Genomic DNA, 27699 nt, shown 5'->3' on the forward strand with positions numbered 1-27699 from the left:
TATACTGTTACTGTGTACTGTGGCTTAGGTCCCAAACTTGGATTGGTAGTCAAAAAAGCGCCTAGCCTCGCTAAAAATCAAAAGTTCAGAAGCTAGATGGAACTCGAGCCCCAAGAACATCTCTGAGGTTAAGGGATACTCAGATTGGGACTGCAAGGGGTCTTTTCCTTTGGTAACGCTGGCTCTTAGTGGACCAGAGGAGGCTCTTATACTGGTGTGGTGATGCTTAAAAAGACTTTATACTTTATACTTTAATAAAACTTTATTACACAAAAGCTCTGAGTGATCAAGCCTTGTCTCTGGCCCCGGATTGAATTCTTCTCCTCTGGGGGCCAAGAATCCCAGTGTCGTGATTCAACAACAACCTTTCAATGTTCATCCCATACATCTGTTCATCCAGTGGTTCTCAAAGTGATCCACAGGCTAGTATTTTCAGCATCATGTATTGAATCTCATTCAGTAACAACAGGGAGTTTTGTGGCATTTTAATTTGTCCCATTCCTGCCCCCTTATCGCCAACTTTGGAGTCACATTGAAAACCAGGGTCTCGTGCATTGCAGGCAGACTCTTTACTAACTAAGCTATGAGGGAAAACTGTATGTCCCCACTAAAACTTGGACACAAATGTTCACAGTACTTTTATTCAAAGTACATATTCAGACACACATTGGATGATCCATTTATATAAAAAGCAAACATATCTAGAATGAAACACCTCTAGTCTGCTGCAGGTTGGGTGTGATGGGAAAGGACAACCACAGGGATGATGAGAACATTCTGTATGTTACTCTGGTGCTGGCTGCATGGGCAGACACAATTTTCTGAAATCACCAAGGAACACAATTTAAATGGATGCAGTTCATTGTATGTGCTGTATTCCTAGCACGGTTGATAAAGCAGTTGCTTCCCACACGATTTTGGGAGGTGGACGACAGTCTGTCCAAAGCTGAAGTGTTGGAGGAAGTGATAGAAAGAATCAAAATGTTGGGGATGTGTTGATGGTCTTTCTGCTTTCAGAGAAGTCCTACAAAAGAAAGAGGAACTCGGGCAAAGCAGGTGGTCTCCAAGCAGAGCTGGGAAGGGATGCAGTTCTTCTAACAGTGATGCTCTCTGCCTGAGAGCTCAAAATTTGGTGACTGAGAGCCCAGTAAATCGGAAACCTACAAGTGGAGAAAGCTAACCACCTCTGAAGGTTGAATGCCGGCAATTTGAAAAGGGGGCTTGGAATCAGCCTCCTTAGGAGATGAGACTATGCAAGCCAACCAAGCAGTGGAGGCCAACTTAAACGTGTTTCATCTGGATCTAAGCACACTATTTCATATGGCCTCAAGACAGCTCCTGGTCATTGTTAGAGAGCAGCATAGGCCAGTACAGAGACAAGTAAACAAAAGGCTTCAGGCTTAAGAACTCTCTATATTCCCTGATAGCTCAGTTGGTAAAGAATTCACCTGCAATGCAGGAGACCCTGGTTAGACTCCTATGTCAGGAATATCCGTTGGAGAAGAGAAAGTCTACCCATTCCTGTATGCTTGGGTTTTCCTGGTGGCTCAGCTGGTAATGAATCTGTGTGCAGTGTGGCAGACCTGGGTTCGATCCCTGGCTTGGAATGATACCCTGGAGGGCATGGGAACCCACTCCAGTTTTCTTGCCTGGATAATCTCTATGGAAAGAGGAGCCTGGTGGGCCACAGTCCATGGGGTCACAAAGAGTTGGACATGACTGAACGACTAAGCACAACACATTAGGAACAATGTTTGGGAATAAATTTGCCAATTTAGGGGTGTTCCTAAGATGGAGGAATAGGACGGGGAGACCACTTTCTCCCACACAAATTCATCAAAAGATCATCTGAATGCTGAGCAACTTACAACAAACAGCTTCTGAACTCCGGTGGAGGACACTGGGCACCCAGAAAGGCAGCTCATTCTTTTCCAAAGAAGGTAGGACAAAATATAAAAGCCAAAAAGAGAGGCAAAACAATTAAGAATGGAGACCCGTCCTAGGAGGGAGTCATGAGGAGAAGTTTCCAAACAGCAGGAATCCCTCTCACTGGCGGTTGTCTGAGAAGTTTTGGAATCTCAGAGGGCAACATACCCTGGAGGAAGCAAAAAAAAATAACAGAATATGCACTTAAGCACAACTGCCAGCGGAGAAGTACCCCAGATGCTCACATCCACCACCTGTGAGTGGGGGCTGGACAGGAAGGCACAGGCTGGGGGCTTAAGGTAAGGACTCGGCCTGATGCCCTGAGGACAACCTGAGGGAGCTAACGAGAGATAGCAACCCAAACTCTGGGATAGGCAGAGAGAGTTTTTTAAAAAGAGTGAGAGAGAGACACACACACACAAAGAACTTTCCTGGGAAGAGCTCTGACTTAATGAGCAGCCTGGGCCATTCACAGAACAAGGACTGAGCCTATACCAGAGGAGAGCTAGCAGTATTGGTCCAGGTACTTGCCCGCTGGAGGCAGAGAGACATGTGGGTGACAGCTGGAGCTGGAAGGCAAGGGGTAATCTCAGCCTCAGAGATGGCGTCCTCCACCAAACTGTGAGTAGGTTCCCAGTTGCTAACCACGTCTTCCTGGGATCTGGATGGTTGATATCTGCCTTGGTCAGAGCCTGAGATCAGCTCTGCAGAAGAGACACAGGGCACACCAAAGACAGTGCTTTCATGGTGCACATGGAAAAGCAAGCCACTGGGACCGGGGAGGTGATTAAGATGTACGGCACACATGGGAGTCTGTTCTTGCCAAACACCTGTGACCTGAGCAGTTCAGGCCTGGGAAGGGCAAAAAATGAATGCCCAACCAAGTCTGTGCCCTTGCGGAAGGCCTGAGAACCAGAACCTGAGCATCTCAGTCCTGGGAAGTGCAAGAAGTTCAGGACCCACTATGGAGAGCACCCCTGCAGAGCAACCTGGAGACTGAACAGTGTAGACTGGTAATGCACAGGCCGTCATGACCTGGGGCACAATCCGTGTGGTACATACACTTTGCGCACTCCACACATGCCAGTTATATTTTTTTTGCAGTGTCCTTAAAGCAACAGAAATACCAGACCACCTGACCTGCCCCTTGAGAAAACTACATATGGATGAACAGACTGGTTCCAAATAGGGAAAGGAATATGTCAAGGCTGTGTATTGTCACCCTGTTTATTTAATTTATATGCACAATACATCATAAGAAACGCTGGGCTGGATGAAGCACAAGCTGGATTCAGCATGGCTGGGAGAAATATCAATAACCTCAGGTATGAAGATGACACCACCCTTCTGGCAGAAAGTGAAGAAGAACTAAAGAACTTCTGGATGAAAGTGAAAGAGGAAAGTGAAAACGTTGACTTAAAACTCAACATTCAGAAAACTAAGATCATGACATCTGATCCCATCACTTCATGGCAAATAGATGGGGAAACAGTGGAAACAGTGACAGGCTTTATTTCGGGGGCTCCAAAATCACTGCAGATGGTGATTGCAACCATGAAATTAACAGACAGTTGCTTCTTGCAAGAAAATGATGACCAACCTAGACAGCATATTAAAAAGCAGAGACACTGCTTTGCCAAAAACATCCGTCTAGTCAAGGCTATGGTTTTTCCAGTAGTCATACATGGATGTGAGATTTGGAATATAAAGAAAGCTGAGCGCCAATGAATTGATGCTTTGGAACTGTGGTGTTGGAGAAGACTCTTGAGAGTCCCTTGGACTGCAAGAAGATCCAACCAGTCCATTCTGAAGGAGATCAGCCCCGGGATTTCTTTGGAAGGAATGATACTAAAGCTGAAACTCCAGTACTTTGGCCACCTCATGTGACGAGTTGACTCATTGGAAAAGACTCTGAGGCTGGGAGGGATTGGTGGCAGGAGGAGAAGGGGATGACAGAGGATGAGATGGGTAGATGGCATCACTGACTCTATGGACACGAGTCTGAGTGAACTCCGGGAGTTGGTGATGGACAGGGAGGCCTGGCATGCTGCAATTCAGGGGGTCACAAAGAGTCAGACACAACTGAGCAACTGAACTGAACTGAACTGAACCTCTATTCTAGAGTTTTAATTTTTGCTTTTCTATATTTTTTATCAATTTTATACCTTTAAGAATCTAATCTTCAGTACCCATTTTTACTTAGGGGTGTGATACTGGCTTGATTGCTTTCTCCCCTTTTGACTCTCCCATTTATCCCCAGGTCACCTCTATCTCTCCTCTCCCTCTTCTCTTCTCTATGTAACTCCGTGGACATCTCTGGGTGTTCCAGACTGTGGAACACTTAGGGAATTGATTACTAGCTAGACAGCACTCTTCCCCCTTTGACTTCCCCTCGTCTGATCCTGGTCACCCTTCTCACTCTCCTCCATCCTGTCTTCCTCATGTAACTCTGTGAACCAACTTGGATGCTGCTCACTATGGAGAATCTTCACCATTAAGCTAGATGTTTTATCATCTGTGCTATACAGATGGAGAAGTCTACAGTCTACTGTAAGAATAAGACTGAAAGCCAGAGGCAAGAGGCTTAAATCCAAAACTTGAGAACAGCAGAAATCTTCTGACTCCAGGGATAAGTGTTCATCCAAAAGGCTCCATACCTGCACTGAAACCAAGCTCCACCAAAGAGTGAACAAACTCCAGAACAAGAAATACCATGCTGATTCTCCAGCAATGCAAGAATACAGCCCTCAGCATTTAAATACAGGCTGCCCAAAGTCAGGCCAAACCCATAGACACCCCAAAACACACTACACTGGACACTTCATTGCACTCCAGAAAGAAGAGATCCAGCCCCACCTACCAGAACACAGATGCAGGCGTCCCTATCCAGGAAACCTTGACAAGCCACTGGTCCAACCCCACCCACAGGGAGAAAACTCCACAATAAAGACAAACAACAAACTTCCAGCATACAGAAAGGCTAGCCCAAACACGGCAATCTAAACAAAATGAAAAGGCATAGAAATATGCAGCAGGTAAGGAGCATGTTAAATGCCCACCAAACCAAACAAAAGAGCAGATAGCGAGTCTACCTGAAAAAGAATTCAGAATAATGATAGTAAAGATGATCCAAAATCTTGAAAACAAAATGGAGTTACAGATAAATAGACTAGAGACAAGGATTGAGAAGATGCAAGAAATGTTTATCAAGAACCTAGGAGAAGTAAAAAAAGTCAATCAATAATGAATAACGCAATAACTGGGATCAAAAGGATTCTGGAGGCAACCAACTGTGGAATAACTGAGGCAGAGGATAGGATAAGTGATGTGGAAGATAGAATGGTGGAAAGGAATGAAGCATAGAGAAAAAAAGGGGAAAAATAATTAAAAGTAATGAGGACAAACACAGAAACCTCTGGGACAATTGTAAATGTCCCAACATTTGAATTATAGCAGTCCCAGAAGAAGAAGACAAGAAGAAAGGGCATGAGAAAATATTGAGGAGATAATAGTTGAACAATTACCTAAAATGGGGAAGGAAATAACCACCCAAGTCCAAGAAACCCTGAGTCCCAAATAGGATAAACCCAAAGTGAAAGATGCCAACACACATATTAGTCAAATTAATGAAGATCAAACACAAAGAACACATATTAAAAGTAAGGGAAAAACAACAAAAAACACACAAGGGGATTCCCATAAGGATAACAGCTGATCTTTCAACAGAAACTCTTCAAGCCAGAGTGAATGGCAAGACATACTTAAAGGGATGAAAGAGAAAAACCTACAACCCAGATTACCCAGCAAGGATCTCATTTAAATATGAAGGAGAAATCAAAAGCTTTACAGACAAGCAAAAGCTGAGAGAATTCAGCACCACCAAACCAGTTCTTCAACAAATCCTAAAAGATCTTCTCTAGACAGGAAACACAGAAAGGGTTTATACTCGAAGCCAAAACAACAAAGTAAATGGCAACAGGATCATATTCATCAATAATCACCTTAAATGTAAATAGGTTCAGTATCCCAACCAAAAGACAAAGACAGGCTGAATAGATATGAAAACAAGACCCATATATATGCTGTCCATAAGAGACCCACCTCAAACAAAGGGTCAAAAACTGAAAGTTTGTGGCTGGAAGTGAAGGGCTGGGAAAAGATATTTCATGCAAATAGAGACCAAAAGAAAGCAGGAGTAGCAATACTCATATCAGATAAAATAGACTTTGAAATAAAGGCCATGGAAACAGACAAAGAAGGACACTACATAATGATCAAAGGATCAATCCAAGAAGAAGATATAACAATTATAAATATATATGCACCCAACATAAGAGAGCTTACATAAGTAAGGCAAATGTAACAAGAATGAAAGGGGAAATTAACAGTAACACAATAATAGTGGGAGATTTTAATAACCCACTCACCCCTACTGCTAGATCAACCAAACAGAAAATTAGCAAGGAAACACAAACTTGAAATGATACAATGGACCAGTTAGACCTAGTTGATATCTATAGGACATTCACCCCCAAACAATGAATTTCACCTTTTTCTCAAGTGCACACGGAAGACTCTCCAGGGTAGATTACATCGTGGGTCATAAATCTTGCCTTGTAAATTAAAAAAAAAAATGAAATCATTCCAAGCATCTTTTTTTTCTACATCCAATTCTGTTTATTGTTTTTATACTTAATGTTTTACATTTTATAAATGTAATAAGCAAAGATCTGTTATCTTAAAAAAGTCTTTAAAATGAAAACACAGCAAAAGGACAGTGTGCTAAGAATTTTTATCATGAACTCTCGAGTACAGAGTTTAAAAAACATTTAAACCTATACTCTTTCTTTAATTACAGCAAATATTTATAAGTATCTGTATTTTTATCTATTTATTTTTTCTTTTCAATTGGAGGCTAATAACTTTAAAATATTGTGGTGGTTTTGCCATACATTCACGTGAATCAGCCATTGGTGGACATGTGTTCCCCATCTTCACCCTCCCTCCCACCTCCCTCCCCACTGCATCTCTCAGGGTCATCCCAGTGCACCAGCCCTGAGCACCCTGCTCATGCATCAAACCTGGACTGGTGATCTATTTCACATATGTTAATATACATGTTGAACTGCTATTCTCTCAAATCATTCCACCCTCGCCTTCTCCCACAGAGTCCCACAGTCTGTTCTTTACATCTGTGTCTCTTTTGCTATCTCACATATAGGATCATCACTACCATCTTTCTAAACTCCATGCTGCCACTGCTAAGTCACTTCAGTCATGTCTGACTCTGTGCGACTCCACAGAGGGCAGCCCACCAGGCTCCCCCGTCCCTGGGATTCTCCAGGCAAGAACACTGGAGTGGGTTGCCATTTCCTTCTCCAATGCATGAAAAGTGAAAAGTGAAAGTGAAGTCGCTCAGTCCTGTCGAACCCTCAGCGACCCCATGGACTGCAGCCCACCAGGCTCCTCCATCCATGGGATTTTCCTTCTAAACTCCATATATATGTGTTAATATACTGTATTTGTGTTTCTCTTTCCAATTTACTTCACTGTATATAATAGGCTCCAGCTTCTTCCACCTCATTAGAACTGATTCAAATGCATTCTTTTTAATAGCTGAGTAATATTCCATTGTGTATATGTATAACAGCTTTCTAATCCATTCATCTGCCACGGATATGTAGATTGCTTCCATTTCCTGGCTATTGTAAACAGTGCTGCGATGAATAATTGGTTACACATGTCTCTTTCAATATCTTTTCTGATCACAATGCAGTAAGATTAATATAAATGTATGGAGGCTAAACAACACACTTTGGAATAATCAACAAATCACAGAAGAAATCAAACTATGCATAGAAACAAATGAAAACGAAAACAGGAAAACCCAAAACCTATGTGACTCGGTAAAAGCAGTGCTAAGGGGAAGGTTCATAGTAATACAAGCATACCTCAAGAATCAAGAGAAACATCAAGTAAATAACCTAACTTTACACCAAAAGAAACTAGAGAAAGAATTAATGAAGAACCCCAGGGTTAGTAGAAGGAAAGAAATCATAAAAATTAGGTCAGAAATAAATTAAACAAAGGAGACTAAGCAAAAATCAACAAAACCAAAAGCTGGTTCTTTGAGAAGATAAATAAAATAGACCATTAGCCAGACTCATCAAGAACAAAGGGAAAAGAACCAAATCAACAAAATTAGAAATGAAAATGGAGAAATCACAGCAGACAACACAGAAATACAAGGGATCATAAGAGACGACCATCAACAACTAAATGGCAATAAGATGGATAACTTAGGAAAAATGGATGAATTCTTAGGAAAGTATAACCTTCCAAAAGTGAAAGAGGAAGAAACAGAAAATCTTAACAGACCCATCATAAGCACAGAAATTAAAACTGGAATCAATAATCTTCCAAATAACAAAAGCCCAGGACCAGATGGCTTCACCAGGAATTCTACCAAAATTTTGGAGAAAAGCTAACAGCTATCCTACTCAAACTCTTCTAGAAAATTGCAGAGCAAGGTGAGCTGCCAAACTCATTCTATGAGGCCACAATCACCCTAATACCAAAACCAGTCAAAGATACCACAAAATAAGAGAAGTACAGGCCAATATCACTGATGAACATGGATGCAAAAATCCTCAGCAAAATTCTGGCAAACAGAATCCAACAACATATTAAGAAGATCATACAACATGACCAAGTGGGCTTTATCCCAGGGAGGCAAGGATTCTTCAACATTCACAAATCAATCAATGTGATACACCACATTAACAAACTGAAAGATGAAAACCATGTGATTATCTCAATAGATGCAGAGAAAGCCTTTGACAAAATTCAATATCAATTTATGGAAAAAAAAAAAAACCCCAGAAAGCAGGCATGGAAGGAACATACCTCAACATAATAAAAGCCATATGATAAACTCACAACAAACATTATCCTCAATGTTGAAAACTGAAAAGTATTTTCCCTAAAGTCAGGAACAAGACAAGGGTGGCCACTCTCACCACTAGTATTCAATACAGTTTTGGAAGTTTTATCCACAGTAATCAGAGAAGAAAAAGAAATTAAAGGAATCCAGGTTGGGAAAGAAGAAGTAAAAGTATCACTGTTTGCAGATGACATGATCCTCTACATAGAAAACCCTAAAGAACACACCACAAAATTACTAGAGCTAATCAATGAATATAGTAAAGTTACAGGATATAAAATTAAAACATAGAAATCCCTTGCATTCCTATACACTAACAATGAGAAAACAGAAAAAGAAATTCAGGAAACAATCCCATTCATTGTTGCAACGAAAAGAATAAAATACTTAGAAATATATCTAACTAAAAAACAAAAGACCAATATATAGAAAATTTTAAACCACTGATGAAAGAAATCAAAGATGACTCAAATCGATGGAGAAATATACCATGTTCGTAGATCAGAAAGTGAATATACTACCCAAAGCAATCTATAGATTCAATGCAATCCCTGTCAAGCTACTAATGGTATATTTCAGAGAACTATAACAAATAATTTCACAATTTGTATGGAAATGCATGAAACCTGGAATAGCCAAAGCAATCTTGAGAAAGAATGGAAGTGGAGGAATCAACCTGCCTGACTTCAGACTTTACTACAAAGCTTCAGTCATCAAGACGATATGGTCCTGGCACAAAGACAGAAATATAGACCAATGGAACAATACAGAAAGCCAAGAGATAAATCCGCACACCTATGGACATCTTATCTTTGACAAAGGAAGCAAGAATATACAATGGAGAAAAGACAATCTCTTCACCAAATGTTGCTGGGAAAACTGGTCAACCACTTGGAAAAGAATGAAACTAGAACACTTTTTAACACTATACACAAAAGTAAAGCCAAAATGGATTAAAGATCTAAATGTAAGACCAAAAACTATAAAACTCCTAGAGGAAAGCATAGGCAAAACACTCTCTGAGATAAGTCACAGCAGGATACCCTATGACCCATCCACAGAGCAATGGAAATGAAAGCAAAAATAAACAAATGTGACCTAATTAAACTGAAAACCTTTTACACAATGAAAGAAACCATAAGAAAGATGAAAGACAGCATTCAGAATGGGAAAAAAAATAATAGCAAAAGAAGCAACTGACAAAGAATTAATCTCAAAAATATACAAGAAGCTCATGTAGCTCAATTTCCAGAAAAATAAACGACCCAGTCAAAAAATGGGACAAAGAAGCAAACAGACATTTCTCCAAAGAAGATATACAGATGCCTAGCAAACACATGAAAAGATGCCCAACATCACTCATTATCAGAGAAATACAAATCAAAACCACAATGAGGTACCATCTCAGGCCAGTCAGAATGGCTGCTATCAAAACGTCTTCAGACAATAAATGTTGGAGAGGGTGCAGAGAAAAGAGAACCCTCCTACACTGTTTGGGGTAATGCAAACTAGTACAACCACTATGGAGAACAGTGCGGAGATTCCTTAAAAAAAACTGGAAACAGAACTGCCATATGACCCAGCAAACCCACAGCTGGGTATACTCACCAGTGTAACCAGAATTGAAAGAGACACATGTATCCCAATGTTCATCACAGCACTGTTGACAATAGCTTGGACATGCAAGCAACCTAGATGTCCATCCTTAGATGAATGGATAAGAAAGTCATGGTACATATACACAATGGAATTTTACCCAGTTATTAAAAAGAATACATTTGAATCAGTTCTAATGAGGTGGATTGAATTGAAGCCTTTTATACAGAGTGAAGTAAGTCAGAAAGAAAAATGCCAATACAGTATAATAATGTATATATATCGAATTTAGAAAGATGGTAATGATGACCCTATATGCAAGAAAGCAAAAGAGACACAGAGATTAAAAAAAAACAGACTTTTGGACTCTTTGGAAGAAGGCGAGGGTGGGATGACTTGAGAGAATAGCATTGAAACATGTATATGAGAAATAGATCGTCAGTCCAGGTTCGATGCATGAGACAGGGTGCTCAGGGCCGGTGCACTGGGAAGACCCTGAGGAATTGGATAGGGAGGGAAGTGGGAAGGGGATTCAGGATGTGGGACACATGTACACCCATGGCTGATTCATGTTAATGTATGGCAAAAACCACTACAATACTGTAAAGTAATGAGCCTCCAATTAAAATAAATAAATTAATTTAAAAAGAGAAAAGCCAAAAAATATGTAAAAATAGATGAAATTAACAAATTCCTTGAATGACAAAAATTCCCAAAACTAACTCAAGAAGAAAGTGAAAACCCTAAATATCCCTAGGTCTATCAAAGATTTGGAACAGAAAACTCCAGGCCCATGTGACTTAACTAGTGAATGCTATGAAATACATAAAGGGGAAATATCACCAAGCCCATACAAATTCTTTCATAAAGTAGAGGAGATTAAACACTTCTCAAATCATCTTATGAGGCCAGCCTTCCAAAACACCAAAACTGGATGAAGACATTGCAAGAAAAGAAAACCATAGACCAATATTCTTCATTAAGCACAAAAAATGAAATGTCAGCAAATTTAATTCAGCAATATATAAAACATTAGGACCAAAAAAGATCTATCCCAAGAATGAAAGATTGATTATCCATTAAAATATCTTCAACCAGTGTTATTCATCATATGAAGAAAACACAGCAGAAAAACCATATGATCATTTGGATAGATGCCATAAAAGCATTTGACAATATCTCAGAACCACTATCTTAAAAACTCTTGGAAAACCAGGACTACAAACAGACTTTCTTAATCTGATCAAGGTCACCTACAAAACTCCTACAACTAAGGTGATAATAGAGGAAAATCTAGTCCCTCCACTGTGGGTGGGGAAGGCTGCTCGCCTTGAATTTGGAGTCCGCTGAGAGGCCTATCCAGCCAGGCAGTGAGGATCAAGCGAACTGACTGAAGTACCTGTCCCCTCCCTGGGCAGTGGCCCTGATCCAGTCACCTCCCATGGCACCAGTGGTTCCCTGGCAGACGCACACCACCTACCAGATAGTGGTGCCCCAGCCCCATCATCTCCCCCAGCTGCACTGTGTCTGTTGACTTGACCCCTTCCAGATACAGAAATAGACCAGCGCCCAGCAGGCCAGCAGACACAGGGTCACCTCCCAGTTGAGGGCACCTGGAAGAGGGCACTACAGCCCTCCGGAGAGCTGCAAGACCTTGTTCCTGGAGGGGGAGAGCCCGTGAGAGTTGTGCCAGCATAGGCGATGTGACTAGGGGTTTCCTGGAAGCCAATGCCCTTCCAGCAGCCCTTGTGTGAGGCTGTTCACATCGGTGCTTCTGGCCATCTGTGTGCCTGCAGCCCCAAGAGGCCCAGCCCCATGCCATCTCCAGTGAGTCGAACAGCAGTCCTTGCTTCCCTCCCCAGGCGGCCAAGCACAGCCCACTCCTCATTCCTAGTCTCAGGACTCCAGAACGGGTTCCCCGTCCACTGCCATGAAAAGGCATCTGCGCATGAACAAAGCACAGAGATGTCAATGTGCATGCCTCTGACACGTGCTCTCTTTCACACACACACACACGCCCATGTGCATGACCCTGTGCACAAACACCCTTATACTCCCATGTGCATGCACCTGACCACATGGTCTCTCACACACAGGTACACACACATGTGCAAGCACCTGTGCACAGGCACTCTCTATCTTTCTCAGGCACACATACAGACATGGACAGGCAGATGCCCATGTGTTGCACCTGCCTAGAGACACACGAACGCACACATGAGCTACGTGTGGGACACAAGAGGGACAGACCAGGAGTGACACAAGGGGGCCCCCTCCCTTCCGGAAGTTGATGACAAGGACCTGCGCTTGGCAGGATGGTCACCTGTGAGCGTGGCCGGGTTGTCAAAGGCACAGACTTGGAGGTGCACAAGGACAGGGGCTCAGTTGGGGTTTGCAGGCTTGGAACAGAAACTCACGTGTGCTGCGGAGTGTGGCAGTGTCTGTTTGAGCATGCGCACTGAGGAGCTGTCCCACACACACACACCCAGACCCCCCACACCACTAAGCCGTTTACCAGGTTTCTGGGCCAAGGCAGGGCTGACTTAGAGCACCCAGATCACATGGGTGTGTATCCGCACAGGCAGAAGGGGGCAACATGGAACACTACTGCATGAAATTTCAGCAGGGGGAGTCCATTGCCCGAGAGCCTGCAGTCATCGCGAGAACAAATAGTCAATGGGAACCAATTGAGAGGCAGGACCAGGGTGAGTGTGCGCAGGCGCTCTGCCTATGCTGAGTTGCAGGTCACAGTTCACGCCTGGGTTCTGTAGGGAGGGTTCAGTCTTTCCCGCTGTGGAGGGAGGGGAAGAGGGTTCAAGATGGAGTCCGATGCACACGGTGGAGGAGCCACCAGGGCAACCAATGAAGACCCAGGAGCCATAGAATTTGCAGTGGGCACAGCACGGGGCAGCCACAGTGAGCCGAGTGGTGCTGGTGGCCAGGATAACTCTAGAGACCTAGCTTGCCCTGGTGACGCCATCAGTCGTGGAGTTCATGGAGGTGCAGGTGACCTGGCTGGTCCCAGAGGTCCCAGCCCTGCAGGAGAGCCAGGTGGTGCAGCTGGTGCCATTCTGCAGATCTCGGGGCCACCTCACGCTCCAGGGCCTAGTGGAGATGCTGCACCTGGAGCCGCAGTTCTGAGTAACCGAGACCTCCGGTTGTATCCTATTCCAGGAACCCTGGTGGGCCAGGGGGCCGCGGGGGCCGGGTTGTGGGAGAGATGTGGTTTGGGGGGTTGCAAGTGGTGCTAAAGTGTAGGAGGAGGGTACTCTGGGGGCTAGGATATGGGTCAGGGGTTGTCAGGCTGCCAGGGGAAGATAGTGAGGAAAAGCAACCTGAAGGGAACCCAGAGAGTCGGGCAATGATATACATGGTGTCTGGCAGTGGCCCTGTGGGAGAAGGTGTGTTTCCGTGAGCAGGGATCCTTTCGTACAGGCAAAATGAGTAGTGTCGATGGTGGTGAGGAAAAGCAACCTGAAGGGATCCATAGGGTTGTGCGGTGATATCCAGGGTGTACTCAGGGTATAGGCTGAGAGATCCGGACTTGCTAAGCGGCATCATTGTGTGAGAAGGTGGGTCTCAGGTAGCAGGGATCCTGACGTACAGGCAAAATGAGAAATGCGGATGATGCCTTAACCATATGTCCACCAGAAGCCTCACTGTGCCTTTCTCATCACACGCGGAAGCTGACATTGCCCGCCACTTCCTGACTCCACGTACTCAACTGCGAGGGCCCATTCGAAAGGAGCTATATGTTAATGACCGCATGCTGGTTCTGTGCGTTCTAACGGGGGCCAGGGCCAGGGAGGGTGTGGTGGGTGGTGGCTAGGTTCAGTCTGGTCCCAGGAGGAGCCATAATGGATGGTTAAGCCTAAAGTGAAAAGTGTGGTGCTCTGGGCTTGTCGGTGTGTGAGAACAGAGGGAGGATCTCGCGGGAACTTGAATTTCATTTTCCCTCCCTTTTAGCCGATTGACTGCTGAAGACCCTGGCCTGCTCCAGAGGTCCATCGCTTTCTGCCTGGAGCAGCTTTCCCTGGTGATGCAGTCCTTGCAGCCCTTTGGAGCCCCCGTTTCTCAGCATGGAAGAGGGGTTTAAACCTAGCCTATGTGCCCTAGCTTCAAGTGTCCTTCCCCAGGGCATTGCTTTCTGCAGTACTTTGATCGGGCTTCATCTTATGTCTGTGCTGCTGCTTGGGGCTCAGTGTCCATATTGTTTGTTTGGTGATTGTTAACTGCAGAAAATAAAACTGAGCTATTATGCTGTCTCTGACTTTATTTTTAGCTTCTGCACTTCCTGATACTGCATTTGTCTTTCAGTTGGAGGGGAGGTTCTGAGATCCAGATATTCAAGGAGTACAACGTAATTGAAGACAGTGTAAGAAGTGGGAGGATAAGAAAGTTGTATACTGTCATTCAGTATTAATATTGGAATATTTTCTCATTTTATAGTTATTAAATGTTAAGATAAATTACCAGAGGCCTTCCCTGGTGGGTCAGATGATAAAGAATCTGCCTGCATTGTGGTAGACCAGGTTCAATCTCTGGGTTGGGAATATCCTCTGGAAACGGTAATGGCAATCCACTCCAGTATTTTTGCCTGGAGAAATCCTGGACAGTGGAGCTTGCAGGCTACAATTCATGGGGTTACAAGGAGTTGGACTCCACAAAACAAGTGCATTTTTCATTTTTCATGTAACACCTAAATCATGTTTTTCAGTATAATTCATGTCCAACTATTTGTGCCCCCATGAACTGTAACATACCAGACTCCTTTGTCCTCCACTATCTCCTGGAATTTGCTCAAATTCATGTCCATTGAGTGGGTTATGCTATCTAACCATCTCATCCTCTGTCTCCCCCTTCTCCTGTTGCCTTCAATCTTCCCCCAAATCAGGGTCTCTTCCAGTTAGTTGGCCCTTCACATCAGGTAGCCAAAGTATAGGAGCTTCAGGATCAGCATGAGTCTGTCCAATGAATATTCAGGGTTGATTTTCTTTAGGATTGACTGGTCTGTTCTCCTGGCAGTCCAAGTCCTCTCACAAGTATCCTTGTATTGTGAAACACTGCTAAACTCACTAATTAATTGTAATAGCTCTTTTATATGTCCCATTGGACTTCGCACATAGACAATCATTTTTCTGTAAATAAATACATCTTTCTTTCTTTCTTTCCGATTGATGCATTTTAGCTGACTTCTGTAAAATGAAAGCACCAACACTTTGACCACCTGATTGGAAGAGGTGACTCATTGGCAAAGTCCCTGATGCTGGGAACATATGAAGGCAGGAAGAGAAGGGGATGATGGAGGATGAGATGGTTGGATGGCATCACCGAGTCAATGGACATGAACTTGAGCAAGTTCCAGGAGACGGTGAAGGACAGGGAAGCCTGCAGTGCTACAGTCCTTGGGTTTGTAAAGAGTCAGACATGACTGAATGAACAGCAACAGTCAGAGGGAAGATGCTGGTGGGTTGTGTGGTTCATCCCCTCACCATCTGCTACCTTTGTCTAGTGAACCCCTTCTGTGGTGCATGCAGGCAAAGTCAAAGCTGCATTGTGGAATGTGAGTTCTAGATGGGTCCAGGTTGGGCCAGCTAGTTACCCTTGTACATGGTGTGGGCAGCAAATGCAATGGGAGTCTGGGTGCCCCTCGTGGGAGGTACAGAGACTCAGAGTAGAGTGCCTGTGTGTGGTGAGAGGCAGGTTGCAGCCCTGGGAGTTCGCTGCTTAAGGCAGCTGACCAGGAGCATCTTTTTTGCAGCCAGGCACTTGGTGGTGGTGGCGTTTTGTTGGCGGCTTATAGTCAACTGTCCTGGGAGTGTACAGCACAGAGATCAACAAAGGCAGGGCCCCTTCTGTGTTTGGAGATCCCATTGTTAAAGCTCCACCAGTGCCACTGGAAGCCTGAGGGTGGGAGCCTCTTGAGTGACACCTGCACCTCTGCGCAACCTCTGGGGACACATGGGAACCAGCCCCTCAGGTGGAGGAGTGGCCTGGAAATGGGTGAGAGGATACTAGAGAGGCCCTGTCAACTCTTGGCCTTGAGATGAGAGGGGTGTTGTTGGCCCAGGAGAAGGAGGGTGCACACCACTGGCCAGGACAGCTGGGGAAGCCTGGGCCCGCCCGAGGGGAGTGCACCCCTCCCTGAGAAGAATTGGAGAGAAAGTAGAGTGACCATAGGTCACCACAGCTAGTGTCACCTCCACAGCTCCTCTGATTCCAGGAACTTCCTTAGGACGCATGGCTTTGTCTTGCTTTAACCCTGTTATGTCAGGAAGTCTTCCTTTCCTGTTTCCATCTGTCCCTCAGCTGGGGACCTGTGAGGCCTTGGCTGTCACACCTGTCTGTATAGCTAATGTGGGTTATCAGGCAGAAGAGATGTGGTTTCTATGCTTGGTTTAATCAGTCGCTGTCTCCCTACCTGAAAGGCTCACGTGAGCATAGATAGGAAGCCAGTAACACTGGCCTGTGGACTGAGTGTCCGAGTCCTTCTTCCACCCTCAGTTCCCATATTGAAGCCCTAAGCCCCAGGGGCTGGATTTTGGAGATGGGCCTTTGGGATGTACTAGGGTCTAGATGAGGTCCTGAGGGTGGTGCTTCCATTGTGGGCTCAGTGAGGACGCCCATCATTCCTGATCCCCCAACTTGGGGAAGGCCCCTCTTCTTGAAGGTCCTACTCATCCCCTTCTGTGTGTGTTTTACTTTGAGTTTTATTGTGGGGAGATGTTGGAGGGTGTGGGGGAGGGACGTTAACCCTTATCACCTTAAAATGTATAGGAGTCTTGGTCAAGGCCTTGGGAGTAGAAAGCCACGATCCTTCCCTCGGCGGCATCTCTGTGGACACTTGGCTGTGTCCATTCCACTCCATCTGGGCGAGCACAGGAGGGGACTGTGTGCGCAGTTGCATTGGGGCAACTTGAAATGAGCTTGGTTTCATGAGGGAGCTGAGTCCTTCTGGCCTCACAGGTTCTCCCTAGTGGCACATGCATAGCCGGGCACACTGGGCAGTAACCAATCTGGTGCGAGGAGGCACCCTTAGAAGAGTCTGTGCAGGCACACTGGGCATCCTTTTACAGAAGGGGAAGGACCTCATGTGGGGCTCAGTCTCTCTTCAGCTCCTGTTGACCTCTGGGATGGACGCATGGGCCATGGAATCCTTTGACAGCAGTGTGGGTTTTGTGGGCAGTGGAGAGTGTATTGAAAAAATGCCACATGGTTTTGGAGCCCACAGATCCATTGGAGGATGAGAGCAGGCTGCAGAGAAGGGCACTATGGCTGGGGCGGCCCACCAGGCCCTGGGGACATCAACTGTCCCAGTTCAAATTGTGGAGGCTTTGGCCTTGGGTGGAGCCCACAAGGCCCGGTGCTGGAGTTGTATCCTTTCCAAGGAGCCTGCAGGTTTACCGGGGTGGTAGGGCAGTGGTTGGTGGAGTAGCACAGTAAGATGACCCCTAGAAGCTTCAGAGGCTGCGGGGTAGGGGGTGCCACTGGGATACAGAAGGGAAGTCGGGGACCAAGGGAGTCCAAAACTGGCAGCCCATGAGCTGCGGCCATATGGCCAGAGAGACTGGTGGGTGGCCTGATGGTCTGTGGTGCACAGTTCCCCCAAGGTGATCTGGGGTTAGGAGGAACTCAGCCAGACCTGGGGGCCAGAACCAGGATGTCCCCATGAGCCAGCCCTTAACCAAATATGCCAGCACCCTCTCGGTGTCCTCCCTGTCCTACCTGGATGTGGACGTGGTCAGCAGGTACCTGACCCAGGATGCTGACCTCGACCCTGAAGCTGTTAAGAGGGAGCTGGTGGTGACTGGCAGTGATCTGATGTTGTTATTGGACAAAAGGACTAGGGAAGGGGTGGTGCACCCATCTCTGCCTCTGCCATGGCCAGCCTGTACACGTGTGGAGGCCACAGGCTTGGATGAGGCGGGGCTAGGCCACTGCAGGTGTCATGCCAGATGTCCACTTTGATGGACACACTGGGGAGTGCAAAGTGGGGAGTGCAGCACTTTGTGTCCCCTTCTTTTTGAATTCTCAGCTGGGAAACGGAGGTTGAGGCCACAGGAATGTCCTGTCCTAAGTGGTGAGCCCTTCCCTAGCCCAGGATTTTTGCACTGTTTGCCACTTGATTGGGAGCCTAATTGTTGGCCCCTACTGGATATTGAACACCCTCTGACCTCTTATTTTGATTGGTGCTTAAATACTGGTTACCACAGATAGGAAGACTGAGCTATGTTCTATGTTTGAGTTTCTTTTCAGTGGCCAGATTTTCTTGCCTCTGTCCTTGAGTGGGAGCGGAGGTTCTGGGTCCATATAGTCAAGTATCACAAAGCAACTGAAGGCAATTTAGGAAATGGAAGAAAATAAAAAGTATTTGGGTCCTGTTGTTCAGCATTGGCCACTGTCTACCTTTTAGAATACTTTGGTAGTTCTGATTTGTAGGTGTGCATTAAATGTATACAATAGTTGTATCAATGAGTAAGGTTTTTAAGGTTTGGGATTAACTGTTTTCTAGGGTTTTCTTATCTAACACCTGAGCTTTACCTCTATCTAAAATTTCTTCAGACATCACATTGAACTGATGAGTGAAAGGTGCATTATGATGTAATTGCTCAACACTTAAATTGTCCTCAGTTTTACCCCATTATACATAATATCTCAGTGGGATTCTTGTAGTCTCTGTATGAATGGTTCTGTTTTTAATATAGATTCTTGGAGGTGTATCTACAATACAGAATTGCTCTTCAGAAAGTGAGCTGCCCCCACCAGAATGCTTTTTTCCTCACACCCCTTTTTTACTACTAGATCTGTTTCCTGCCATAGTCAAACAAACAAAACACCTCAGTTTTCATGAGCAAAGAATCCAGTAACACTAGAGTAAAAACTTTGTGCTTTACTGGCCTTGTTTTACACCAGGAAAAAGTGCTGGAACAATTGGTTAAGTGTTCCCAGAATGAGGGGGGAGGCAGTTAGTGTAATCTTGAAAAAATATAATTAAAATCAAAAATCTTTTGCAGGCACTATGTTAATGCACGTTACCTGCGTTATCATGTCTAATAGTCATGATACCGTTTGGAGTTGAGGAATTGAAGCTGAGCAGCTTGGTAACTTTCTTCAGTTCTCTCAGCTAGGATCTCAAATCCAGAGAGAGGCTGGATTTGAATCTATGCCCTTTTGATTCAAGCTTCTACGTTTTTAAATGATTAATTAATTAACTTTAATTGGAGGCTAATTATTTACAATACTGTAGTGGTTTTTACCATACATTGACAAGAATTAGCCATGGGTGTACACGTGTTCTCAAGAAGGCAACGGCTCCCTCTCCAGTACTCTTGCCAGGAAAATCCCATGGATGGAGGAGCCTGGTATGCTGCAGTCCATGAGATCACTAAGAGTCAGATACGACCGAGCAACTTCACTTTGACTTTTCACTTTCATGCACTGGAGAAGGAAATGGCAAACCCACTCCAGTATTCTTGCCTGGAGAATCCCAGGGACAGGGGATCTTGTTAGGCTGCCGTCTATGGGGTCACACAGTCAGATACGACTGAAGCGACTTAGCAGCAGCAGCAACAGTAGCAGCAGTACATGTGTTCCCCATCCTTAACACCCCTCCCACCTACCTCCCCATCCCATCCCTCAGGGTCATCCCAGTGCACAGGGCCTGAGCACCCTGTTTTATGCATCAAAACTGACTGGTGATCTACTTCACATATGGTAATATACATGTTTCAATGCTGTTCTCTAGATGTTCTTTACATCTGTGTCTCTTTTGCTGTCTCACATATAAGGTCATCGCTACCACCTTTCTAAATGCCATGCTGCTAAGTTGCTAAGTTGCTTCAGTCGTGTCCAAGTCTGTGCGACCCCAGAAACAGCAGCCCACCAGGCTCCCTGGTCCCTGGGATTCTCCAGGCAAGAACACTGGAGTGGGTTGCCATTTCCTTCTCCAATGCATGAAAGTGAAAAGTGAAAGTGAAGTGGCTCAGTCGTGTCTGACCCTTAGTGACCCAATGGTCTACAGCCCACCAGGCTCCTCCGTCCATGGGAGTCTCCAGGCAAGAGTACCAGAGTGGGGTGCCATCGCCTTCATATATGCATTAATATACTGTATTGGTTATTTTCTTTCTGACTTACCTTCACCGTATGATTAGGATCCAGTTTCATCCACCTCATTAAATGTGATTCAAATTCATTCTTTTTCATAGCTGAGTAATATTCCATTGTGTATGTGTACCACAGCTTTGTTATCCATTCCTCTAAGGATGGACCTCTAGGGTGTTTCCATGTCCTAGCTATTGTACACAATGTTGTGATAAACATTGGGGTACACGTGTCTCTTTCAATTCCAGTTTCCTCCATGTGTATGCCCAGCAGTGGGATTGCTGGGTCATATGGCAGTTTTTTTTTTTTTTTTTTAACAAATATCCACGCTGTTCTCCATAGTGGCTGTACTAGTTTGCATTCTCACCAACAGTGTAAGAGGGTTCCCTTTTCTCCACACCCTCTCCAGCATGTATTGTTTGTACACTTTTTGATTGCACCCATTCTGACCAGCGTGAGGTGGTAGCTAATTGCAGTTTTGATTTGCATTTCTGTGATAATGAGTGATGTTGGGCATCTTTTCATGTATTTGTTAGCCATCTATATGTCTTCTTTGAAGAAATATCTGTTTATTTCTTTGGCCCATTTTGTGATTGGGTCGTTTATTTTTCTGGCATTGAGCTACATGAGATGCTTGTGTACTTTTGAGATTAATTATTTGTCAGTTGTTTCTATTGCTCTTATTTTCTCCCATTCTGAAGGCTGTCTTTCACCTTGCTTATACTGTCCTTCATTATGCAAAAGCTTTTAAGTTTAATTAGGCCCCATTTGTTTATTTTTGCTTTCGTCTACATTGCTCTGGGACGTGGGTCATTGAGGATCCTGCTGGGATTTATGTGAGAGAGTGTTTTGCCTATGCTTTCCTCTAGTAGATTTATAGCTTCTGGTCTTACACTTGTATGTTTAATCCATTTTGAGTTTATATTTGTGAATGGTGTTATAAAGTGTTCTAGTTTCATTCTTTTAAAGTGGTTGAGCAGTTTCCCCAGCACCATTTGGTAAAGAGATTGTCCTTTCTCCATTGTATATTCTTGCCTCCTTTGTCAAAGATAAGCTGTCCATAGGTTTGTGGATTTATCTCTAGACTTTCAATTTTGTTCCATTGATCTGTATTTCTGTCTTTGTGCCAATACCATACTGTCTTGATGACTGAAGCTTTGTAGAATAGCCTGAAGTCAGGCAGGTTGATTCCTCCAGTTCCATTCTTCTTTCTCAAGATTGTTTGGCTATTTGAGGTTTTTAGTATTTCTCTACAAATTGTGAAATTATTTGTTATAGTTCTCTGAAAAATAACATTGAAGCTTCCAGTTTTCTTAGCCATGGTACCACACCTGCCTCAGCGCTGCGGCAGGAGACTGGGATAGTGCTTTTCCAGCTGGAGGCTTCAAGGAGCATCTGTGTGAATAATGCAAACGTGGCACTGGGCAAGTGCAAGAAGAGTAAATGATGGCAATTGAGGAGAAGACAGGTTGATGAGAAGCCCAGTGCTGACTTTCCAGTGGCTTCCCTGTCCTGCGAAGTCCTTTTGTATCTTAAAACCATTGTTTGACCCCCTTTGAGGTGGACATACCATAGTGTACCTGCTCCCCAGCCACCCTGCCCTCTCTCCTGTCTCTGATTCAAGGACTTTAGTAGCTGAGAAATAAAAAGTAGAACACAGTCTTTTGCCACCCCAGAAGTCATCTCCACAAAGGCAGAATAAAAACAGGTGTCTTACTGAGCTGGCATGGTAGCAGAATCTGATGCACGTCACACAGGCAATCTCCTGAGAGATTCCAGAGACAGACAGAACTCTCAGCCTTCTGTATAGCCAGTAGATCTGACTCCTTACCTACTTGTCCTCATGTAAGAGGACTTCACACCACCAGGTCTCACTTTTGCTTCATCTTAAGTATGCCCAGCAAGTGCGGTGACTCTTATATATTGGTTAATTGATGTTTGGGACTTAGATTTGAACCCACCTCATCTGCTGCCCCTTCCAAATTCATATTTGAAGTCTTTAAAACCAGTATGGCTCTGATTGGGCCTCCCACATGGAACAGTGGTAAAGAATCCACCTACCGACACACAGGATGCAAGAGACGGCACACAATCCCTGGGTCAGGAAGATCCCCTGGAGAAGGGCATGGCAACCCATTCCAGTATTCTTGCCTGGATAATCCCACAGATAGATGAGCCTGGTGAGCTACAGTCTGTGGGGCCGCAAAGAGTCAGACACAACAGACTATATACACACGGACACACATGCACACACACACAACTCTATTTGCAGAGAGGGCTCTCAAGGACATAATTAATGTGACATGAAGTCCTATGAATGGAACTCTGCACTAGAGATGATCATACGAAGGAAAGTAAGACAGAAAGATGAGTAACATATGATATGACTGATATGTGGAATCTAAAATGTGATACAAAAGTATTTATTCACAAAGCAGAAACAGAAGCTTGCAGGCATAGAAAACAAACTCATCATTACCAAAGGGGAAAGGCTGGGTAGGGATACATTTGCAGTTTGGGATTAGCACTTACAGACTGCTGTATATGAAATAGAAAAACAATTAGTTTCTACTAGAGTGCATGAAGTTATATTCAGTACCTTATAATTAACTATAATGGAGAATAATATGAAAAAATATATATAACTGGATTACTTTGCTGTACACCAGAAAAGAACACAACATTGTAAATCAAATATATTTCAAATTTCTACCAAAAGAATGAGGCCCTGGTCTCACAACCATTCATCTGACTGTGCACACTTGCACATGCACACATAAACAAACACTTCTGTGTTCTTACAAGAGGACACCTGAGAGCACATGCATTCTCTCTCTCCCTCTCACTGCACCCCCACCTTTCTGATCTCTCTGTCTCCACATGTGCACTGAGGAAAGGCCACAAGGCAATATAGATGGTGGCCGTCTACAGCCCAGAAAAAGGGTCCTCACTGGAAGCCAAATTTACTGGCTCGCTGATTGTGAAATTGTAGCCTCCAGAACTGTGAGAAAATAACTTTCTGTCCTTTAGTCCACCCAGTGTGGATCAGGGGAATGATTCAGCATTTTGTTACAGCATCTGAAGCATACTAATCCAATTGGTTTATACTAGTGAAAAATTAGTCTCTCATCTTTATGACAGGAGCCAGTTTCGCAACTGGGAGCCAGGTGCCCACTGAAGTTAGGTGTCTCCCTCCCATGGAAACTGAAAGAGAGTGCTGTCTTGATTTACATTTACATTCCAAAGAGATGTTTGCTAGGTCCTTGAAAAAGACATTTCTGGGTTGTAAAGCAGAACAGGAGACTTTTATGGCCTTGAAAAGTATAGTCATACTTTCAGGGACTTTCCTGGCAGTCCAGTGGTTAGGCTTCTGTGCCTCAACTGCAGGGCGTACTGGTTCGATCCTTGGTCAGGGAAGCAAGATCCTGCATGCAGATCATGGTGCAGTGTGTGCATGCGTGCTCAGTCAGTCAGTCATATCCGACTCTCTGTGATCCTCTGGACTGTAGCCCACCAGACTCCTCTATCCATGGGATTTTCCAGGCAAACATACGTTAGTGGGTTGCCATTTCCTCTTTCATGCTGCAGACAAAACATAAAAAAAGAAAATGAAATTATATGCATAGTTTCAAAGGGATACACAGAAACAACTTACACGTTTCTAAAGCAAATGATTTAAGGAAAGGAGGGGCCACCTCTCCCCTTATTTTCAACAGGGAATATTGAGCCTCTTAGTTTTAATTTGTGTGCATTCTCACAGTAGCTCTTTCTACAATGTGGTGCATCCTGCAAACTTGCTAAACTCCATCATTAGACTAGTCATTCTTTTCAAGACTCCATCAGATTTTCTACATGGGTGTACATGTCTGCAAATAAAGGCAGTTTTTCTTTTTCTCTCCAATCTGGATGCATCTTATTGCTCCATTTCTCTCATTATGGGTTGGACTCTCCCAGTTTTCGGCATTCCTGGTTAATTTAGATTGGCTGTCAGGCATTATGATTTCACACTGGATTCTGGGTAGTCTTTGTATTCTGATCTGGGATGCTGTGAAGTGACTTTGAAACAGTTGGAAGCTTTTGATATTTGCTTTGAAGATTTGCTGTGTGGGACCAGAGCACCTTTCAGTGTCAGTTCAGTCTCCCAGTCGTGTCCGACTCTTTGTGGCCCCATGGACTACAGCACAGCAGGCCTCCCTGTCTGTCACCAACTCCCAGAGCTTCCTCAAACTCATGCCCATTGAATCAATGATACCATCCAACCATCTCATCCTCGGTTGTTCCCTTCTCCTCCTGCCTTCAATCTTTCCCAGCATCAGGGTCTCTTCAAATGAGTCAGTTCTTCGCATCAGGTGGCCAAAGTATTGGAGTTTCAGCTTCAACATCAGTCTATCCCATGAATATTTAAGACTCATTTCCTTTAGGATGGACTGCTTGGATCTCTTTGAATTCCAAGGGACTCTCAAGAGTCTTCCCCAACACCACAGTTCAAAAGCACCAATTCTTTGGCGCTCAGCTTTCCTTATAGTCCAACTCTCACATCCGTCCTTTCGGTGTAGGATTCATATTTTCCCCACACTACTCAGCCGAGAGTGATGTGAGCTCTGTGCCCCAGGCCTCCTGAAATTATGAGGTTTGTCACTGTGACCCATGGGGACAGTCACCAGTCCCTGTCCAGCTTGGGTGCTGGGCAGAGTTACCGTTTATCCTCTCTAGTGGCCCTTTCCTTTACCTTGAGTACTTTCTTCACAGTCCTGTGGAGGTCAGTGGTCTGTGGCAGACTACAGGGGGACCCTCGGTCCATATCAGACTTCTCTCCCACTGTCTGTCCCTTCTCTCCCATCTTCTGCCCACCAACTCTAGGGCCTTCCAATTTCAGTGCCACCTTCTAAGTGCCAGGTATTCATTGGGTTCCACGAGGAAACTCTCTCCAGACAGTCAGCTGGGTACAATTGCTGAGCTAACCTGTAAACATACCTGTGACTTACTTTTTACATAACTGGAGATTTTATAGTTCTTCATCTTCTACACCTATTTTCCCCACACTCAACCCTTCCGCAAGCCACTCATTTGTTCTATTTCTATGATTCTGCTTTCCTTTTTTTTTTTTTTTTTTAGATTCCACATATAAGAGAGATCAGGCAGTATTTGTCTTCCTCTGTCTGGCTTCTTTGGCTCAGCAAAATACCCTCTAGATTCATTCATGTTGTCAAAATGGTAAGATTTCATTTTTTATGGCTGAGATATACATGTACCAAGGATGAGATGGTTGGATGGCATCACTGACTCAATGGACACAAGTTTGAATAAACTCCAGGAGTTGGTGATGGACAGGGAGGCCTGGTGTGCTGCAGTCCATGGAGTCACAAAGAGTCGGACATGACAGAGTGAGTGAACTAAACTGAACTACTACACGCACCACATTTTGTTTGTTCATTCATCTGATACTGGATCCTTCTGTTGCTTCCACTTCTGGCTACTGTAAATAGCACTGCAACAAACATTGGACTTCATATATCTTTTCACATTAGTGCTTTTGTTTTCTTTGAATAAATCCTCAGATGTGAGATTGCTGGATCATATGGCCATTCAATTTTTAACGTTTTGAGAAACCTCTATACTGTTTTCCATAGTGATTGCATCACTTCACTTTCCCACCAGCAACGTACAAGGCTTCCCTTTCTCCACATCCACACCAACACTTGTTATCTGTTGTCTGCCTGGTGAACTTTCCCACCAGCAACGTACATGTCTTCCCTTCTCCACATCCACACCAACACTTTTTATCTGTTGTCTGCCTGGTGACAGCCACTCTGAAAAACTCTGATGATATCACATAGAGTTTTTGATTTGTACTCTCCTTGGTAATAGCTCTGGACCTTGGCTTTGTAGTCTGGGAATTCAAGTTAGTAAGAATACCTACCTGGGCGAGTCGTCACGAGAACTGACTGGTGAGTGTCAATAAAGTAGATATAATTAGAATACATACAAAGTCAGTGTCACGTAAATGTTGGCTACCATTTTTTTCTTTGTTGCTTCATTATTTTTTTTAATTATGAAAGCATGATAATATTTTTACAGGAGACTTGGGAAATACAGAACAAATGTACATACAGTTCTGCTATATATTGCAATTAATTTTCAGTACAGAAATAAAGATTTTTAGTTGGAGTTTCAATATCAAACATGGACATCTCCAGGCAAAAATACTGGAGTGGTTTTCTATTTCCTTCTCCAGGGGATCTTCCTGAACCAGGGATCAAACCTGAGTCTCCTGCAATTCAGGCAGATTCTTTACTGTCAGGGAGGCACCAGGGAAACCACCAGGGAAGCCCATAGGAACATAAAACCAGGGGCAAAAGTTCAACAGACTCTGCTGTAATATCACTGAATTGTTAGAAACCAATATCAAAAGAGATTTGAAAATAGCCCACATATTTTCAAATGCAATGTGACATTTGCCAAGAGAGATCTTTGACTTAGCCATTGAAAGCCTCAATAGTTGGCCACCACTCTTTACTGTGTTGCTGCTATTGTAGTCATCACTATGTGTACCAGTTACTGTGGCTGCATAAGAGTTTACCCTGAAGAGGTGGTGGCTTAAAACCTGCACAAGTTGTGTGCATAGAGTCTGTGGGTCTGGAATTAGGACAGGCCACAGGGGGGACTGTTTCCTCTGCTCCGTGATGTCTGAGGCCTTGGCTGAGAAGCCTGAGGCAGGTGGTCATGGAATCCTTTGAGGGCACCCTCACTCACATGTTTGCCATCTGGGATGCACGAAAGGCTGGGCTCTGAGGACCAGAGCACTTTAGAGGAGCTTGACTTCCTCCCAGTGCGGTGGCCTCATGGAATACTGTCTTCCCAGAGGCAGCTCAGGGATCCCACTGCCCTGGAACCACTCCAGAAGAAGCACTGCCATCTGCCACTCGGCCTTGGATGTCATACAGCATCACTTTCTGCCATGCTCCATCAGAACAACCAGTCACAATCCAGCTTAGATTCAATTGTCGGGGACACAGACCCCACCTTTTTCTGTAGAGAAGGCTGAAGAGCCCATCTCAGCAGAGCACCTGGGCCTGATGGCCATCATGTCCATTGGCCGGAAAGGCTCCCAGCTACACAGTTATGATGGTTGT

The sequence above is a fragment of the Ovis canadensis genome, chromosome X (genome assembly GCF_042477335.2).
Source record: "Ovis canadensis isolate MfBH-ARS-UI-01 breed Bighorn chromosome X, ARS-UI_OviCan_v2, whole genome shotgun sequence".
NCBI classification, from domain to species: Eukaryota; Metazoa; Chordata; class Mammalia; order Artiodactyla; family Bovidae; genus Ovis; species Ovis canadensis.